The sequence below is a fragment of the Chelonoidis abingdonii genome, chromosome 10 (assembly GCF_003597395.2).
Source record: "Chelonoidis abingdonii isolate Lonesome George chromosome 10, CheloAbing_2.0, whole genome shotgun sequence".
NCBI classification, from domain to species: domain Eukaryota; kingdom Metazoa; phylum Chordata; order Testudines; family Testudinidae; genus Chelonoidis; species Chelonoidis abingdonii.
The window spans coordinates 69,576,039-69,592,443 of NC_133778.1; positions in this window are offsets into that span (position 1 = coordinate 69,576,039).

The following is a 16,405-nucleotide window of genomic DNA, read 5'->3' on the forward strand; positions in this document are numbered from 1 at the left end:
TGGCTGGTGGCAGCGATATCAGATCTAAGCTGGTAATTAAGCTTAGAGGGTTCATGCTAGCTTCTCAGTTTATGAACGCTAAGGTTCAAATCTGAGTAGGAAGCTACAACAGGGCCAAGAACCAATCATTGCAGGACCCTTCTAGAAACACACCCACTCAATAATTCCCTGTTTACAATTACACTGAGACCAATAAGTTAGATCATTTAAGTCAATTAATGTGTGCTATGTTAATTTTATATCATTCTAGTTATTTTAATCAAAATATTGTGCAGTACCAAGTAAGTCAGAAGTCTAAGTATATTATGTCACCACTATTACCTTTATCTGCTAAACTTGTACGCTAATAAAAAAAAGATATGAAGTTAGTTTGACAAGATCTATTTTCCATAAAACCATGTTGATGTACATTACCGTAGTTTAATTCTTTATTAGTCAAGTCCCACATCATTGATGTCAGACTGACAGGCCTATAATTACTCTGGTCATTCTGTTTACCATTTTTTTAAAAATCGGCACAACATTAGCTTTCTTCCAGGGTTCTAGAACTTCCACAGTAGTCCAAGACTTATTAAAAATCAACATTAATGGTCCAGCAAGCTCCTCAGACAGCACTTTTAAGACTCTTGGATGTAAAATATCTGGATCTGCCGATTTAAAAGTGTCCAACTTTAGTAGCTTCTGTTTAACACCCTCCAGAGATACTAGTGGAATGGAAAGTGTGTTATCATCGCCATGTGATGAGACTATATCATCTGTTTTTCCTCAAATACAGAACAGAAATATTTATGGAATGCTTCTGCCTTTTCTGCATTATTAGTGATAGTTTTACCATTTCCATCTAATAATGAACCTATACCATTGTCAGGATTCTTTTTATGCCTAGTATATAGTTAAAAAATCCTCCTCCTGATTGTCCTTAACTCTGCTGGCCATAGATTACTCCCTGTGTCCCTTTGCTTCCCTTAGGAATTTTCTACAATTCTTAACTTCTGATTTATATTTATTGCTATCTACTTCCCCTTTCTTCCGTTTGTTATATATTTTATTTTTATAGCTCCTTTCACTTCCTCTTTAAATCAGTTTGTTTTTTTCACCAATAGTAACTCAAATACATACACAAAGATTTACAACAAAGCAAAAAGGAGACAGGTGAAGATGTGGACACCGAGGAGCTCCACGGACCCAGATGGTGAAAGAAACTGAGTAGGGTTGGGCCTGATCCACCCTTTGTACCTTCAGTAGAGTGGCACAAGAAAGCTTAGGTCTCATTAACAGCCCCACGGGTACTGTTAGCCAAAAGATTTTGATTTCAAGTCCACAGGACTCAAGTGCAACAAAAGAAGAATACATATGGACAAGAACTCGAAGAAGAACTGTTATTTTCCCCTTTAGAACCCCTTGCTACTCCAATTCCCAATCCAAATGCTGACTTTTCCAGATTGCAGCAATTCATCTACTTATCTCGCATGTTCACAACCATCTGCAAAACTCTCAATACCTGCTCCTTCTCCCTTTTATGACACCTATCATAGTGATGCTCCAATCAAAACTGGGGCCCCTGGAAACTAGTGTAATACAAATATTATATAAACAGAATTCCCCATTGTCAGGACCAGGATATGGTCAGTCTGACCTAGTGGTTGGAGCTGGGGTCAGGAGTCAGGCCAAGTCAGATATGAGGAGGTCACATCCAAGGCAGGTCAGAGGGCAAACCAAGAGTCAGGTGTCAGGAAGCGTCAAATTACCAAGAGATCGAGTCCAAGACTGGCCAAAGGTCAAACTGAGAGTCAGGTGACATGAGGCAAGGAAGATCAGGCTGCCAGAAGACCAGCAGGAGGTAGAAGGAGCAAGTATTGCAGGGGAAGCAGTTAAAAGTAAGGGAACCCACTTGCATGAACAACTTCCTGTTCCTGTGCTGGGTTTAAATAGATGCTGTGAACCAACCAGGACCCCCAGTGTTCCACCGATCAACTCCCAGGACCCGGGTCCTCTGACAGATTTCAGCTCCTATTCTGACAACACTCACCAGGGCACTGTGTGGCAGATTGGCACATACTAACTCTGATGAGCCCTCTGGACCAGCATTCAAGACCTGTGGTCCCTGACACACATTAACACTCAGATACCAATTGATCTTCCTCCCATGCTGCTTCTTAGGCATACACACTGAAACAGATCTCTGTGCTCACATGACTCTTTGCATCCTTTCCAAATCCCATCTGAAAACACAGCCTCCCAACACTCTCTAAGAAGAATCATGGTGACATTATTAATATAAACTGTGACCATATAAATCATTGTTGCAACCAAGGTCATATAGGGGCACCAAATCTTTTACAAATGAGGTCAAATAAGGTGTCTATTAGAAGGTTATGATTTGCTGGTTATGATTATGCTATCTGTATGCATATATCATTTTTGTATTTAAAGTTATAAGTATTGGCTCTATACTGTCTGTATTCAAAACTTTTGCTATGCTTCTGAGTAACACCCCAGACAATTTTGCATCAGCGCTGCCTAGCCTGCTTGATGGTCCACTAAGGACCATCAACTGTACATTTGATCCATTTAGAGAAGGCAGATACACCTTGTGACTCTGCAAGGCATGCAGGGACATGCCTATGGACAGAACTCTAAGGTTTTTCCATGCCATGTGCTGAACAGCTTGTGTTTGGAACAAAGGAAGCACAAGCCACATGGCAAAAGGACTATAAAAGGCAGCTGCATCGTCTCCATTTTGTCTTCACCCTGTTTCTTACCTCTGGAGGAACTTTGCTACACTGAAGCTCTGAACAAAGAACTGAATGATCCATCCAAGTTGTGGATGTACTCCAGAGACTTGATTTGAACCTGCAGTTTATTCTATCACTGCTACAAGCCAGAACCAAGAACTTTGCCATTACTGTATGTAATTGATTCCATTTAACCAATTTTAGCTCTCATCTATATTTCTTTCTTTTTATGAATAAACCTTTAGATTTAAGATTCTAAAGGATTGGCAACAGCATGATTTTGGGGTAAGATCTGACTGGTATATTGACCTGGGTCTGGGACAGGGAGAATTTTTTTTCTTTTACTGGGGCATTGGTTTTCATAACCATTCATCCCCATAAGGAGTGGTGGTGGTGGTGATACTGGGAAACTGGAGTGTCTGAGGGAATTGCTTGTATGACTTCTGGTTAGCCAGTGGGGTAAAACTGAAGTCCTCTCTGTTTGGCTGTTTTGGTGTGCCTTAGTAATAAAGTAACCCCAGCCTTGGGCTGTGACTGTCCTGCTCTAAGCAATTTGTCCTGAATTGATACTCTCAGTAGTGTCCTGCTAAAAGGCTGTATTGATACAACTCCTTGGACTTCTCTTCTCCACTCCCACTCACTCTCCTCCAAATTCTGTGTGTCCAAATGTGACCAATTGCCAGAGGAGGGATAAATCCTTGGTAGATGTGAAATATGTGAAACCTCTCCTAGGAAGGCTTTTGAATTTACACACCATTTGATGCAATCTGGTGCTTCCTAAAGCCAAAAAGATTTATCCATCAGAAGCATCTTTATGAGATAGGGGTAAGTAATCCCTAATAGTGATGATTTGGCATTATCCAGAAAAAGGAATGAACTCCACCAAAGGCAAGGGAAACCCTATTTCTCCTTCATTATGAACACTGCAGACTTCCCCTACCATGTCAACTCCACTATGACAAGAAATCCTCCCTGCCCATTTCAATGTAGTCAAACAATTAGGGACTTTCATTCTATTTCAGTATAGAGTTTCACTGTATCCGAGTTCACTACAAATTGCCCCAAGATACAGCCATGTCAATGAGTGAATCTTTGGTGTTTTGTCTCTGTTGTGTATAGATGCACGGCACATTTGTACATTTATATTAATAATATATCAAAGTGGTAAAGCTTAATGTGATGCACACTCCATTTTCATTACTAGCACAGCAGCAGTCATAAAATACTATACTAGCCTCTCCAACGCAACACAAACATGATAATGCAGGATACTCAGGGCCATATTCTGATCTCAGTACTTCCAATGCAAGCCAATGACATTAGTGGAGTCACTCCTGTTTTCCATTGGTGTTACTGAAATCAGAATCTGGCCATCACCCTAAAAGTATATACAACAACATTGAACAGTCACAACTTCAGTTCATTTCACGCTGACAAGTTTGTGGTTGTTACTGTTTATAAAAGAGCAGTTAAATGTGGAATTAAATATCGATTGCAACATATAAAAACATGGTTTTATATAATTGCTATGATAAGTGTCTGCAGTTTTCTTGCAGTAGAAAACACCATAAATTTTAGAAGAATGTCTAAGGCAAAACATACCAGTCTCATTGATAGACACTGGTTTTAATCATTCTCAGGCTCTGCTAAGCAGAAATGTTCCATATCCCATCCATACACTAATACAGTCCATTTAACTAGAGAATGGCCCAAGTTGCAAAATTCATATTTGAACTTCCTCAAAGTTTGGGGTGCTCAGAAGTAGTGTTTTGATTCAAGGCCTTTAATACTTTCAAGCATTTCTACAGAGGTGGGGGCCAGCTAAACAAAACCATTTTTGAGCCAGGTCTGCTGGGACCACTTACATACAGTTACAGTTCTGGAGTTGTACAGTTCTACTTCTCTCATAGGATAAGATTGTCTTTTTATTAGGAAACTAGTGAAATTCACCTTTGTGGGCAGCAAATCTCCTGCAGGAGAGGAGACTGGGACTGTATACTACTGAAAATGGATACAGCACATTTAGAGAACACATACTGTAAGAAATGGATTCCCTGCACAGACAACCCTATTTAAAGCCTAACTTTGAAAAACACAAGATAACCATTTTGGTTCAAGAAGCTACAGAGACACTGTCAGTCAGGAAACCATTTTACCAGTTTAGAAACCTCAGTCATCATAAAGTCACAAGTACCATCATTTGAGCTCTAAGTCCATCGTTTTCAATACCATGATCCTACATATTAATACCCAGTACTGTCAAGGTTTTTACCCCCACTTTGAAATTTAGAGTACAAACAGTGGGGACCTGCATGAACACTTCTAAGCTTAATTACTAGCTTAGGTTTGGTACGCTGCCACTAGCCAGAATTTAGCATCTGGCACACTTTCTGTTCCCCCCAAACCTTCCCTGGGGAACCCAGACTCAAACCCTTTGGGTCTTAAAACAAAGAGGAAGTAACCATCCCCCTCCTTTTCCCCCTAGACTTTCCCCTCCCTGGGTCGCCTTGAGAGGCTCACACCGATCCAAACTCCTTGGATCTTCAAACAAGGAAAAATCAATCGGGTTCTTAAAAAGAAAGCTTTTAATTAAAGAAAGAAAAAGTAAAAGTTATCTCTGTAAAATCAGGATGGAAAATGCTTTACGGGGTACTCAGATTCATATAGACTAGAGGGACCCCCCCCCCAGCCTTAGAGTCAAAGTTACAGCAAACAGAGGTAAAAATCCTTTCAGCAAAAGAACCATTTACAAGTTAAGAAAACAAACATAAGACTAATCCGCCTTGCCTGGCTATTACTTACAATTTTGAACCATGAAAGACTGATTCAGAAAGATTGGGAAAGCCTGGAATGATGTCCCGTCCCTCTCAGTCCCAAGAGCGAACAACAAACCAAACAAAAAGCACAAACAAAGACTTCCCTCCACCAAGATTTGAAAGTATCTTGTCCCCCTATTGGTTCTCTCATCAGGTGTCAGCCAGGTTTACTGAGCTTCTTAATCCTTTACAGGTAAAAGAGACATTAACCCTTAACCATCTGTTTATGACCTGTCAGTCAGGAAACCATTTTACCAGTTTAGAAGCCTCATTCATCATAAAGTCACAAGTACCATCATTTGAGCTGTAAGTCCATCATTTTCAATACCATGATCCTACATATTAATACCCAGTACAAAGAGAAAACCTGAACAATGGAGACAAGAAAGCACCCGATGCTGCCTTGGAGCGGATGATAAATTATTTGCAGCTACACTCTATGGTATGTGAGGGAAATGTCCCACTGTAGGAGACCAGCACTGCCACAATGTCTGGAAGTAGAGCCCAGACCACAGGTTATGCAAGTGCCTCCACTGTCCTTGAATCATGCACTGTCCTTGAATAATGCAAGGAACACACTAGAAAACCCAAGGCCATCAGCAGAAGTATGGGGTGGAAGTTTTCCAGCCCTATTCTAGATTCTCTGGAATATTGCAAAGGAGATTCTGTAGGTCCCCAATGACAGGAGCCATGGAGTGGCATTCTGGGCAGGACCTCACAGGCCAAAGCCATCTTTCATATGTTTGTAACACATATACTCCCTCACCAGGGAATAGCATTTATGCATACACCCCTCATCCCCATACACACACAATGCAGATTATTCTTATTTCTAGTACACAGATTGTGGGAAAGGTCCATGCATAGGACTGGTCTAACCATGAATATGCCTGCACAGTAATGATACCTTTGCAGTGCATATAGACTTGGCAATTTAGAGGAATTAACCTTATTTCCAGAACTTGGCCACTGATTCTAGCCACTACTGTTGGTTTCTCATCTTCATAAACTAACAAGCCCAAATAAAATGATGTTACCAGTTGCAAAGATATTTCTACAATTATGCTATAGTTTATATTAGTGATAGTGACAAGCAAGAGATATGATTATGTAAAATATTATATCCCTGGAAAGCCAGCAATTGTGCTGCTTCAGTAAAGTGTTCCTGTTACTAACCTTGTCACAAAATTTAGATAGGGGTAGCAGGGAGCAGAATGGCTCAAGTGTCTTAGAATAGGATTAAGCCTTTTTCCTTTAGGTTACTAGTTTTAATTTGGAAGAAGTAAATGACGACTGAAAATTTTTATCACCTGGCAGCTGTTTGGTGGCCTATGTAAAATAAATTGCTGATCTCAACTTAGTTCCTACTGGCTAAGTGTCAATATCACAAAAAATATCACAGTGAAAACCCTTGCTGGCAGTCTCAGAAGAGAGGCCAAGAAGTGTATGGATGGAGACTGAACTACTCTTTACAGAGGTGGTGCCCCTAAGTCAGGTTGTATAAACACTGGCAGAGTAGGGTAAGGAAACTTGCATTGGCTATATCCATGTTGTACCTTTCTGTGCATAAAGGTCTTCAGTCTTGAGTGCTGTCAATCCAGAATCTTTCACCACCACTACATTTATTTGAAATGTTTCACCCTGCTTCTACAAATCCCAATCACATGGAACAGCATTTACTCACACAATGAGTCCCATTAAAATCAATGGAACTACTCTCCTGAGGAAGTCCTACTCAATATGAATAAGAGTTACAGATTTGGGCCAAAACCAAAAACAAGGCAGTGAACATTAAAAAGTTATTTAAGAAAACACATAGCACATATTTAGCATTTATACTAGCTATTTCAAAAGCCCTTTTTAAGATGAAGTATGCATTAAAATTAAACACTCATTACCATTTTATTCCCACATCCATTCATTTCACAGCACTTGTAGGATATTAATTTCACACATGATTGGGCATAAATACAAACCTGTTTTCCATTTTACCATTATACAATGTGCACCAAAAATAAAAAGTTCCTATCCTGAGTAAAAGAAAAATGTTCTTTTTAAAAAATAAAAAATGAGCTCAATTTATTCCAATTATATGTTTGTGTTATGTTTACAGAAAAATAAAAAATATTCTGTAATTAAACTTTGGAAGAAAAACTTAAGTTTTTTAAAAAGTAGACTCATGGAAGAAGTCCTGATAAATCTAAAAATTATTGGCTAAAAATATTACCGTTATCTTACAGGAGATTAATAAGAAGATTAATAAATTTGCATCAGATCAGCTTGAAGATCCTTTCATGTCCTTTTAAAATCTAGCATGTTTTTAGACCTCCTTTAGACAAACTACATTCTAAAGTCTTTATAAATCCTGTGAGCAACCTATACAGATACTTTATCAGAAGAATATTTTATCTGCTCAGTGCTTTGCAGTATCTATACCATTGAAAATACACATTTTAAAGCTTATGTCACTGGATGCAGTCTAGTAACTGGAATGCATTTGCTTGAATTTCCCAAATGAATGAGTCTGACCAAATGAGTTTCCAGCTCTATTAATGTGGTTCTTCTGACATGTAACAGATCTGAATGAGCCTTAAATGGAAAGCTATTAGGAATTATTGCAAGGTGTCATTCAAGTTTTTATCTTTGAAAACAGAACTAGTCAGTGCTACTGAAGATCACTATTGGTAAGTTACTGAGGACCAGATTCTGTATGCTGAGAGTGTTGTTCTGTGACTCTCCTTTGTCCGTCCGTCCCCAACTCTGTGCAGTCATTTCTTTCACTGGGACTGAGGGGGAAGGAGCTGTTCAGTAATTCTGCTCATCACATCATAGCCACTTCTCTTACTGGAGCCAGAGATGCAGTGATGGTTATTCAGTAGCTCCCTGATTTCCCCTTATACCTGATCCCATAGCTGTTTCTCTCAGTGAAGCTTGTGAGGAGGGGTTCTTGAGCAGTTCCTTGCTTCCCCCCTACTGCCTCCCATACCACTTTCCAGACTATCTTAAAACTGTGACTTAAGGCATTTCAGCAGTGGCTCTTCCAGTCTCTGGCTGGCTGTCCCTCTTCTCCCATTGAGTTTTGTATTTTCTAGCTGATTAGACTTGAATCTTTTTTTATCAAGGACCATATCTTTTTCTGTGCCTTGTACAGGCACATCATCAGCACATACAGAAAGAAGAAGGAGGAAGTCTAACCAACATTTTAAAAGTGTGTGTCTTTGTCCTCGTTTAGTGGCTGGTTCACATAAAAGGTTGATGAGTCTATGACTTCTTTCAGCTATGAATAGGGCCCTACCAAATTCACAGCAATGAAAAACATGTGACATCTGGTCTCCCACCATGAAATCTTGTCTTTTGCGTGCTTTTACCCTATACTATACAGATTGCATGGAGGAGACCAGTGTTTCTCAAATTGGGGATCCTGACCCAAAAAGGGAGTTGCAGGGGGGTGGCAAGGTTATTTTAGGGGGGGATCACAGTATTGCCAACCTTACTTCTGTGCTGCCTTCAGAGCTGGGTGGCCAGAGAGTGGCAGCTGCTGACTGGGGGGTCCAGCTCTGCAGACAACAATGCAGAAATAACTGTGACAATATCATACCATGCCATCCTCACTCCTGCTCTGCTGCTGGGAGCAGCACTGCTTTCAGAGCTGGGATCCCAGCCAGCAGCCACTGCTGTCCCGCTGCCCAGCTCTGAAGGCAGCGCCACCACCACCAGCAGCAGCAGCACAGAAGGCAGAGTAACAGTACTGCAACCTCCCTGCTCTGATACAGCAAGCCAGAGGGCAGCAGGAGCATGATAGATGGGAAGTATATAAGCCCCAGGATGATCAGTGCCTTACTCCCTGTGGCCTGAGCAGAGGTTACTACAAGTTAATTAGAGCACCTGGAGCCAATTAAGGCCTTGCCAGAGACCTAATGAAAAAAACCCTGCTTCAGTCAGACAGGAGAAGAGAAGGAGCACTGACCCTAGTTGGGAGGAATAGTGTTATTGACCAGCAGATCAGAGAACCAGGTGAAGAGAAACTGTGCCCAAGCAGAGCAGAGGGACTCCCCTGGCACAAAGGACCAAGAGAAACCCTGTGCAAGGGGAAAGAGGATAAGAAGCCCACAAAGCTGAAGGGGGTTGGGACCCAGAGTACGGGGCGGACCAGAGTCCCTTCCCCACTGCCCTTTTCTCCCCCACCAGGGCACTAGCGGAGCCATTGATGCCTAAGAATAGGGGCAAGGGATGGTGCCCTGACCCATTACACCAAGGAAAAATGAGGGACCCATCACAATAGCATTGGTCATTTGCCACACCCCACACAATAACCTTGCACCCCCCATCCCCCACACAACTCCTTTTTGGGTCAGGACCCCTACAATTACAACACTGTGAAATTTCAGGTTTAAATAGCTGAAATCATGGAAGTTGTTATTTTTAAAATCCTATGACTGTGAAATTGACCAGAATGGACCGTGAATTTGGTAGGGCCCCAGCTCTGAAACTTAGGGTGAAATCCTGGCCCCACTAAAGTCAATGGCAAAACTCCCATTGACATCAGTAGGGCCAGAATTCACCTCTAGTATTTTAGATCAAGCAGTAGAACATCATGCATTTAGTGCTGAAGGTCCCATGTTCAAATACCACTGTCAGCTGAAGCGAAGTCAGTCACAGATGCATCAGCTATCCAGAAAATGCCACTGGGACCAATCCTAAAGTCCTCAGTCAGGCTAAACTCCCATTGACTTCAATGGGAGATTTTCCTTTAAAAGGAATGAGTCAGGATTTGTCCCATTCTAAATGGTCTTGGAATATTCTACACCCTTTCTTAAAGCAGTCCAGCATCCTCTTCACTCTTTTCTCTGCTGTTCATTGATCAGAAATATACATTAAATTGCCCATTGCGACACTTGAAAAGTTGCTGCTAGTTCAGCATATGGGCAATTTAAATTATTTCCCCCTATGTGAATTATCTTGCATTTATCTGCATTGAATGTCATGTGCCATCATATTGCACCATCGTCCAGTTTTATTAGATTCTTCTGGATTTCCTCCCAATCCACTATAATCTTTCCTTAATTTCACCACCTCGTTATTCACCTCATCTTCTAGATCATTAATAAATATACTGAAATGTCTGTTTCTCTGCATTACAAAGTAACTATGCTTAAGACTGAATTGGCTTTTTCTATTATACACTTTCCTGTCTAGGAATGCTACTTTTTTGAAGGGGTCAGTAGAACTTAATTGCTCCAGCATATATTTCTAATAACAAAGAGAGGGACGAAGACAAGGAAAGTTTTGAAGTTATCAAACTATCAGTGATACAATGGACTGTTATATTAAGGCCGGTAACACGCTCTGTGATTTATGGTCTGTTAGACAAATTGCAAACATATTTAAAAAACAGCCTAACCTTAGCAGCCTTTCCTGGGCAGAGCTTTCACTCTCCTCTCCAGGTCAGTGGGAGTTGAGTGGGCCTGCACCTTTTCTGTTAGCCTCAGTCCTCATTTTACCTGGGAAGAGCACTGCATAGCAGACACTGTGAACTGACAGAATTGTCTTCACTTCTAAGAATTCTTGACATGTTCTGGTAATTGGGGGGTGTCATAACTATAAAGGGAAGGGTAACAACCCTCTTGTGTACAATACTATACAATCCCTCTTGGCCAGAGACACCAAAATCCTTTTACCTGTAAAGGATTAAGAAGCTCAGGTAACCTGGCTGACACCTGACCCAAAGGACCAATAAGGGGACAAGATACTTTCAAATCATGGTGGGGGGAAGGCTTTTGTTTGTGTGCTCGTTGTTTTGGGGGTTGTTCGCTCTGGGGACTAAGAGGGACCGGGCATCAATCCATGCTCTCCAAATCTTTCTGAACAAGTCTCTCATATTTCAAACTTGTAAGTAACAGCCAGGCAAGGCGTGTTAGTTTTATCTTTGTTTTCTCAACTGGTAAATAAGCTTAGGGGGTTTTCATGTGGGTCCCCACATCTGTACCCTAGAGTTCAGAATGGGGAAGGAACTCTGACAGGGGGAAAACAGGGAACATTCACCAGACTGAGGCTGAGATTTTCACACTTTTAGTGAAGTTAGGCACCAAACTTCCATTGAAATTCAATGGGAGTTGAGCACCTAATTCCCTTAAGCCCCTTTGGGAATCACAGCCTAAGTGATTGATTTTGGTGCATTTTGTCTTGACATAGAATGTTTTGCCTCTCACTACAGTTTACACGAGTTAATACCATTGCGGGCAGGGAAGCTTCCAGGGGCTGAGGTCAGGAGTGAGGTCAGGAGCGGGGTGAGCATTTTATGTGTGCTTTCAGCAGGGCCGGCTCCAGGTTTTCTGCCGCCCCAAGCGGGAAAAAAAAAAACCCAGCCGCGGCAGCGTGATTGCGCCACTCAACTCTTCCGTGGCAATTCAGCAATGGGTCCTTCACTCTGAGAGGGACTGAGGAACCTGCCACCGAATTGCCGCTGAAGACCCGGACGTGCCTCCCCAATATCGGCCGGAGGGCCACTCCTTGGTATTGGCCGCCCCAAGCACCTGCTTCTTTAGCTGGTGCCTGGAGCCAGCCCTGGCTTTCAGTTAATAGAAATAAATTCCAGAATTTCTCTGTAGAAGAGTTTTTAATAGATTCTTTAATCTATTTTGGGGTTTCTGAATCTTCCAGATGAACCTAGCAGATAGATGTTGTTGTTCTTTGTGCAATGGTTTCTGAAGCCATTCTTTTTTAATTCTTAAGGTCCCAATCCAACTCCCTCTGAAGGCAATGGAAAGATCCCAGTGGACTTGGATGAAGTCTTACAGCAGAGAACTCCTTATTCATTTAATTCATCCTGTGCCCTTAACTAAGGCAAAACTTCCATTCACTTTTATGCACATTTCGACTGAGTAAGCCACTGCAGGGTTTGGCACTATGTTATTTGTGATTTCTGGTTTATTAGTGCAACCTCTGAGACTATTTTATTTAGATGCTATAGAAGTTTCATTTTCTGAGTAAGACACTATATTATGATTAAGTTCTTTTTGCCTTAATGAATGACATTCAGTATTTAAAGAGAAGAAAATTATTGTTCAAGGAAGAGGGCATAGATTTAGCTGTGATGAATTTGCTGAACAGGAATATGGGAAGGGTTTGGATATTGTTGTGAGGGGAGGGGCCCCCTGTCCTGATATGCTTAAAGTTAAATCCTTATATTTGTAAGATTTTAAATACTACATTGATTGTCAGATTGAATGAGCCACCCCTGAGTTCCCCCAAACACATCTCATTTCCATTGAAGTCACTTTTGTTGACTCTGCTCTTTCCACAGAAAGTTAGTGGTATCTATGGCTTTTACTAAAGTATGATTTAGAGGTGCGGTGTTAGAATGTATTAGCTAACATGTTTTAAAAGTCTTGTGTAGGCAAGACAGGGTAGGCCACACAATGAGCTAAACCAGTTGAGTTAAAATCATTACACGTGTTAAATGCTGCGTGTCTTGTCTGCATTTGATTTTTCAAACATGTTAGCTAACACATTCTAACAACACCACACTTTAAATCCTAGCCCAGACAACATTTATTTATCAGAGAAAGCAACAGCATCAGGAATCCTGAGTTCTTTTAATGGCTCTGCTACGGATTTGCAATATAGTTATGAAGAAGTCACTTCACTATTCTGTGCCTCAGTTTATGTTTCTAGAAAATAGCTACAACAATTCTTACCTGCCTCATACAAGTGCTGTGAAAGATTAAAGGGGTTTAAGAAATGCACAAACTTAATTAGAATTTGACTAAACATTGTTGTCTTTTAAATGATAAAATAGCTTTAATTTGTCAAACTTCTTCAGTAAGTCAAATCTTTTTCAGTTACATAGCAACAAATAATTCATTCTGACTTAGTACAAAAATGTACCCCAAAAAGTGTGTTAATGTAAAAGGGCTTAACATTGACTAGAGCCTTTTGGAGATCTGAAAATAAACTCAAAAGCAATCATGACAGTTAAGCTAGAGAACTTACTACTAAGCATGCATCGTACATACTTTCCATAACATTTTATCCTTTTATCATAATACTAATTGCTTCAAGGTTTTATGATGTAATTATAATACCATAATAGAGGCAAAACAATGTCTGCCTGCTTCTCTCAAGATGATGTTATGATATTAGAAAGGAGCAATGTCAATGTAAGCGAATGGAGGCAATATTAGGTTGTCAAAGTGAAATGAAAGAATGTAACTGCAGATCCTTATAGAGCAACCTTCTAATGAAATTAAAAAGAAAATGAAAATGATACCAGTGTGAGTCTGCAAAGATGACATGATGTCCAAATTAAATAAAACAATGTCAATGAAATTCTATTTAAATCATGTTATGAATGAGAACAGTTTATTCCTTTGTGATTCTTTTTTTAAGTGAGTCAGTCACAATATATGATTATATTTTGACAATTCCACACTGAACTGCAAGGTGATCATTTGATTCATAGTTTTTAAAAATCACCTTGTAAAGGAAACTTATGGCTCTGTTATAATTTAAAAAGTGACTCCCAAAAGATTGCATTCCAGGGGTCAATATTTCTTCATTCTCAATGACTTTCAGAACAAGGGTCTAATCCTACACTCCTTGCACACCCATTTCTATTATTATTATTTATATTGCAGTGGCAATTAGAAGCCTCAGCAAAGATTGAAACCTCACTGTACAAACACAGTGAGACAGAAGAGTTTACAATCTAAATAGTACACCTGGTCAGGAATTTTCCATTTAAATGTTTTTTCAACACAAAATGCAATTTCCACAAAAATCAAAATTTTCCTTGGAAATTTTTCAATTTTGCCTCAATATTTCAATTTTCAGTCAGGAAAATATAAACAAAAATATTTCATTTCAGGTAGGGTCAACATTAATCTGTCTGCCTGCTCTGATACAGTGTCTTCTGGCAGCTGTAGTTCAGCTGTCGCATGATCTCCCTTCTTAGAGGACGAGGCTACCAGTCTGGACTACATCTTCCATGATGCAAAACAGTTTCCCTTCTGCCATGGTGCACTATGGGAAATATAGTCTAACTGGGGACCTTGACTCAGAGAGGATTTATCCTTTCTGTAATCGCAGTAAAGTTAGGGGGATTACAATAGAATATTAAACAGACCAGTATTTGAGCAAAACTCCACTTTCAATTATACCTTTTGGCTCTGGGTTAATATCAGAGGCCTTGCATCAAATTCTTTGCCAACCAGTGTCGCCTCTTTATGATAACTTTAGTCAGGCTGCATGGCTTATAAGTCAGTACCAAATTCATCCTCTTTCCTTCAAAGAGACATTTTTTTATAGAGCAACACAATCAATTTCAGTGAAACCTCTCTTAAGAGATCACCCAAAGGACATATGAAAATGGATTGCCTAGTAATAGTGGTGGCCTTTAACTACTGGTCAAATAAAATCAATCTGGAAAAGAAGCTGCCTGTTACAAATGGCATTAAGGTGGGTCTCACTGAATATGGGTACATCCACTTACCTGTCCAACATTATTATAATTTTTCTGACCTTGTGTCTCAACTGCAAAGATACTTGCAGTTAAACAATGAGTGCCTGAACCACAGACCATCTCATCTACTCCTACTTGACCCTGTCATGAAGCATCATTACTCCTGGGGGAATTCTGTGCCACTGCCCTTGTGCATATTTCATGTGCAATGCATATTTTTATTTTTTTATTTTTTCCAGAAAATAACTTCTGCTGAAAAGTTGCTGCAGTTCTGCCTTTTGCCCACCAGAGAGAACTGTGGCACTAGAACAGAGCAGCAACTCCTGGCAAGCCCCAACCAGGATAGGGAAGAGAAAGAGTCTGCCTTTTTCATAGTGCCTGTTGGGCCAGGTCAGGAGATGGGGATATGGAGAGACAGATAGCATGGGACTGCTGGGGAGTCACAGACAGGGGCTCATAAGGGCTAGTGGGTAGACTGAGGCAGGGGCTGAATGGGAGTGGAAGTGCAGGGCCACAGGGGGAGGGAGGTGCTGGGCCACATGCGCAGATGGAGAGGGGATGCAGAGCTACAGGGGGGAAGAGTGGGAGCACAGAGACATATAGACAGGGATAGATGTGCCTGACTGAATGGGAGAGGCTAGAGGTCAGCCAGGGTCTGCATGGGGGAAGCTCCTAACAATCCCTCCCTGCCCCTCAAAAAAAGGAAACTGTTCCATACTTTCCCCACCAATACCCAATAACCCTTCAAGTTAATACCCATGCTCCTTCTCGCAATTACTTCCCTCTCCCTCAATTCCTCTGTTATCCCTGACTCCCCAAAGCCTTTGCACTGCTTCTGAGGGGTGCAGTAAATATGGTTCTGTACTATTGTTTAAATGAATTATTACTCAATCCTGTATTAATATGCCTAGTAAGAAATATATTTGTCAAAAAACATTTCCTGAATGACTTTTGTTGTCTGTATTGTTACAGACATACTTGCTGACAGGTATTTTGAAATAAATTACCAAAATAATTGAAACTGGTATGATTATATTGGGTTATTTTGACAAATAAAATATGCAGAATTTTGCAGAATTTTTTTTGGTGCAGAAATTTTAATTTTTTTTGTGCAGAATTCCCCCAGAAGTACATCATGAACAAGTTGTAACATCATAATTGCTATACTAATATGAAAATGGTTTTGTTAAATGGGTATTGTGAAACCTAATTTATTATGTTTTAAAGCATTTTGAGGTCACTGAATGCCAGGTGCAAAAGATAATGATTTTAAACAAAAATAAAGACACCAGCAGGGATTCTAAGGTAGCAGCTGAAAGAAGGAATGCCATGTGAAAAAATTAAGTCTTCTGTACAGCTTATCCAGTAGTATCTTCAGGCACAACTCCCTGAGC